This window comes from Rattus rattus, chromosome 9, assembly GCF_011064425.1.
Source record: "Rattus rattus isolate New Zealand chromosome 9, Rrattus_CSIRO_v1, whole genome shotgun sequence".
Taxonomy (NCBI): domain Eukaryota; kingdom Metazoa; phylum Chordata; class Mammalia; order Rodentia; family Muridae; genus Rattus; species Rattus rattus.
The window spans coordinates 62,075,105-62,080,225 of record NC_046162.1 but is presented as its reverse complement, the minus strand read 5'-3'; positions in this window follow the sequence as shown (position 1 = coordinate 62,080,225).

Sequence of the window (5,121 nt, the reverse complement as noted above, 5' to 3'; positions counted from 1 at the left end):
GTGTCTATGTTTGTGTGTGTACGTGTACGTGTGTGTGTATGTATGTATGTGTGTGTATGTGTGTATGTGTGTGTATGTGTGTGTATGTGTGTGTGTGTGTGTGCGTGTGTGTGTGTATGTGTGTGAGTATGTACGTGTGTGTGTGTGTGTGTGTGTGTGTGTGTGTGTGTGGGCATCCCATGAGGGACTATCCCATGAGTCACCTATGATTCAGTCAGCGAGGGCCGCATAACAAGTTACTCTGAAAGTTAGTGCTGTACAGTAGTTTTTCTCATCTCACAGTTTTTGTGACTTGACTCTCTTGGGCTCTCTTCAGGGTCTCCGGCACAGCCTACATTCATCTTGGAATGTATCTTGGAACCACCAGCTTCCTGCTTCACTCATGGGGCTGCTGATAGTATTCAGATGCTTGTCTGTGTGGGTTTATTTTGGAGTTTTGTGCTGCTGGGGTCAAATCCAGGGTGTTATGCTCAGTAGACAAGCCTCGTTCTGCAGAGCTGCATCTCCAGTGCGCAGAGGCCTCAGTTCGTATGAGTCTGGAAGCCCTTTCACATCATTATCTCATGAAATCCTCACAAAGCCTCACAAGTGAGTGGACGAGGCAGCCTCACCTCACCGACTCTACAGCACAGACCAGGAAATCCAGGGAGAGAATTCTAGCAGCAAATCGAGAGGACCAGGCCCAGCCTTCTCATTGTATTGTTGCAAGGGGGTACCCATTGTGGGTTCAGGATCTCCCACCCACCCACACCTAGCTTCGGGCCTTGCCCATAGTGAGTATCTCGGAGGCAGCACTCAGTTGGGTTCATCCTATGGGGTTGTTGGAGCGGAGCAGTCTATGAGACTGCTTGGGCCACAGGTAACTTGGAACCCACCAAGAGCCCAGCTCTGGGAGTTCTAAGAACCAGGGAGGAAATGTGCTATTACCCTCCATTTTACTGCTTCGGGTGGGGGGGGGTGTCGAACGGAACTCGGAGCCCCTTAGGAACTGCAAAGTTACAGGTCCCGGGTCAGAGCTGGCTGCGTTCTGAGACAGCACGGAAGAACCAGGTTCATTTCCTGCTGGTGTGGCGTGCAGGAGGCAAGGGCAGTGGCCCTGTCGTTGGACAACGAAATTAAGAAGCCCTCAGGGGAGCCTGGAAACTCTTCCTGAGAAACAGTGTCAGAAAACAGTTCCTGGCTAGTCCGCCTGGTAGGAGTGGCCCGGTTCTTTGAGAAAGCCATGCATGTGAATCTTTGGGTAGAAAGCTGCTTCAGAGCTGTGCTCTCTCCTCTGGCCCCGCGGCAGGCCCAGACCCGTCTCAGCTGGAGGGAAGTCAGGCCTCCACCGATGGGAGGAAGGGCCCTCCTGCCTGTGGTTGGGCATTGTGCTCTCCGGATTCCAAGCTGTCAGTCTCCCTGGAGGCAGGGCTCTGGGATGCTGACCCTGCAGATTGTTTTGTTAGGTTTCTTCCACAATTAATTTGGAAATTACCCACCTGCCCGCAACCTCTCCAGGTGTTCTATAAATTACCAGCATCTTCCTGCAGTTTCCGCTTAGGTGTGACCAAGGTAAAGTCAAGTCCCAAGGGTCTGCAATTGGGCACCAGTCCTGGAAGGTAGGCTTGTTGTTGTTGTTGTTGTTGTTTTGTTTGCTTGTTTGTTTGTTTTAGAAAAGCCAGTCCCCTTCAGCTTTGACACTTATCATCTTAAGCAACGAGATCCACAGACATCAGACATCGTCTCTAAGCCTCACACGCTCTGTGTAGAGAAGTCATGGGCGTGTGGAGTCGAGGACTAACAAAACACACAAGGGTCCCAGTTGTACTGCCAGGCAGGGAAGTTCCTCAGACTTCTGATCCACTGGGGCTGTCGGTCCAGCTCCTGCAGCGACCACATGGTCTTGAGGCTCTCTCCTTGTACTTCATTTCCCTTGCCTAAAGAACATATGTGAAGCACGCCCTCTCTCAGAGCTGCGGCAAGAATCCAGAGGTTGAAAACCTTGTATACCACAATGGCAGTGGGCTCTGTGCTAATGGTTGGGACCATTGGTCAGGGAAGGGCCCTGGCCTAGGGTCTGTGACAGCATTAATTCACAGAGAGACCATGGTAGTTAGCCTTGTTCTTCTTTACAATCACCCACGAGGTAGCGGTACACCAGTTCTCAACCTGTGGGTCAAGACACGGTTGGCAAACCTCTTTCTCCCAAAATGTTTATGTTATGGTTCATTAACAGTAGCAGAGTCACAGTTATGAAGTAGCAATGAAAATAACTTTACGTTGGGGGTCACCACAACATGAGGGTCTGTATTGAAGGCTCGCAGCATTGGGAAGGTTGAGAACCACTGGGGTACAGGATCTTTTGACTGTGGTTCTTGAGAAGACCACAGACGAAGCCTTGGGAAATGAACCAAAGATCAGTCTGACCCACAGGACTCTACCCCGGAAGGGTCACCTTCTGCATCAGCTGACATACACTTGGCTTAGGCAGCAGGAAGCCTCAGCGACAGAGTCAGACTCGATAGATATGGCTTATTTCCGACAACAGGAACCCACAAGTGAGAATGGTGGCTCTGCCCAGTGATTTCCCCCAGGTTCCAGGTCCCCCACGTGCAAGCCGATGTGTTGCTGGTCAGACACCGTGGGCCCCACATGGCTGCCATGCTTCCAGAGGTCACAGGCAACATCCAGAGGTTTAAAAGAAGCACCATAGGTTGGTGATTTGGCTCAGTGGCAGAGCTCTTGCCTAGCAAGCGCAAGGCCCTGGGTCCCCAGCTCCAAAAAAAGAAAGAAAGAAAGAAAAAAAAAAAGAAGCACCATTCCTACTCTTAAGGACAAAGAAAGATCATGCTATCTCATTGGCTGAAAGCCCGCAAAGTATGGCATTGTCACCCATGTCTGCCTTAGAAAGGCTGAGATTCAACTGCGGGTACCCAGCTGGCAAGATCGCCCTAAAACACAACTAATCGAAAGTGGAAACAAATTAGCTATGTGGTGCAAAGGAGGCAGGAAGGTGGTCGCCGGCTGCTCCCTCCCTGAATATATTAGAGGAAGATGCAATTGTTTGTTTTGGTTCCAGCAGCACCTTTGTACTATTGTCCCGAGTTGTCCTCAGCTATACGACTGCGCTCATATTAGAAGAAGGCTGGGGCTGAGAGATGGTCAGTGTTAAGTACACCGACTGCTCTTCCAGGTCCTGAGTCTAAATCCCAGCATCCACATGGTGGCTCACAACCACTGTAATGGACTCAGAACCTCTTCTGTGTGTCTGAAGACAATGACAATGTGCTTATATGCCAGTTAGAAGGAGAAGAAGAAAGAGGAGGGCTGTACAGGATGTGGGCAGAGCACTTGTCTGGCATGCACAAGACTCGCTTCAAACAGCCCAGCTACGCTCCAGCCCCCATGAGCACTGGCCATGAAAGGGAGGGTGGCCTCCAAAGTGGAATAGGGGTGAAGTTTTGATGAAAAAGCAAAGCGAACAGGGAAACTTGAAAAACACAGCATGTGGGTTTCCTGCCTCGCAGGAGCAGGATGCTCAGAACACGTGTCACTGAACTCTCTGTCCCAGGTCCAGCCCTGAAGGGACTGTCTGCTGACACTTGGAGCTGGGCCACACTGCTGCTGGGGAGTGACAGATGGACGGATGAGGAGGCATCAGACGCTCTGGGAACAGGCCTAGACAGACAGATGGATGGTTCACAGAAGGACTGGTCTCAGAATCTGTGCGGAGCAGGGACTCATGGGGGATGAGGCAGGAGAGGGCGTAGAGGGTAGAGGGGAGACTAGCTGAAGCAGGCCAGTGACAATGAGCTTCTATACAGGCTGGCAGTGGGAGCGGAGGAGACAGGGGAGGGCACCCTGCCCTTTGCCAGCAGCTAGGAGAGGGTTAAGGTCCATCAGGCAACGCTCTTCATTTGATTTCCCTGTGTCTCCATGTCAAACTGTGTATGCCCTGCTTTGCTCGTACCCAGAAGTTGCCCAGGTTCCCAGGACTGAGATCACTGCCAGCCTGAGACCCATCCTGACCTGACCTCCATCTCTTCCTCTGGGAGGCCACAGATAGTGCTGCCAGAGAGGACCCACTCCACTGAAAAAGTGCCATTTTACTCAGCTACAATGGCCCGAGAGATAGGACTCAGGGCTGGGAAAGACCTGGCACCAACTCGTTAAGGACCCAGCTCCCCTGCTCCCTCTGCCAATCTACCCCAGTTTTCCTTATTTTTATTTTTTTATTTATTTTATTTTTATTTTTCATTTTTTAAATTTTTTTTCAGAGCTGGGACTAAACCTTAGGTACCTTGTGTTGCTGAAAAAGCATCACCACTGAGCCAAACTTCTAACCCCTATTTTTTTTTTATGAAGAAAACTTATTATTTATCTTTTTGGACAGAGCCTGGCATATCCTAGGGTTGGCCTTGAGCTTACCCTGTACCCAAGAATGACTTTGAACGTCTGACCCTCCTATCTTTACCTCCTTAATGTGGGGCAGGTTTGACCACTTGTATCTAAGGTGCTGAGGAGGGAACCCAGGCTTCCTGCACACCGGCAAGCACTCTCAGGGGAGCCTTTCAGTTTCACCTCTTGACTTTTCCAGGTGTTCCTGCACCATTTGCTTTGAGAAACTCTGCTCCTCACCCCATGATTCTGAGTTTTTTAGCCAGCCAATGGTTAGCGATTAGCCCATACAATGAAGGCTTTGCCAGGGAAGTTCTGTTCTGAAAATTGCTTTATTTTAATCCAACAATCACCTCCCACCCCTTGCTACAGCTGACCACTTCTCCTTCATGTTTTTTAGGATGATGGCTAGACAAAGTGTCCTTTGCTCTGATACCAATGGCAGTGAAAGGTCTGTGGACAGTCTGAAGCACCTGGGCTCTACAGAATGCACATGTGTGGTCGTCCCTGGCCGTCCCATACTTGTGAGTGCATGTGAGCCCAGGATGTGGAGCCCAGGCTCTGTCCGTATGTTGCAATGTAATCCTGGGATAGATTGTCCCAGGCTGTCCTTCCTGGCCATCAGAATTGCTTTCCATCAAGGGGTCATCATCCTCTAACTCCATTTTTGTCCTGGCTATGTCCATCCAGAAGGAAGATGGTCACTGAAGCCCAAGTGTCAGAAGTGCCCTAAGAAGAAAGTTG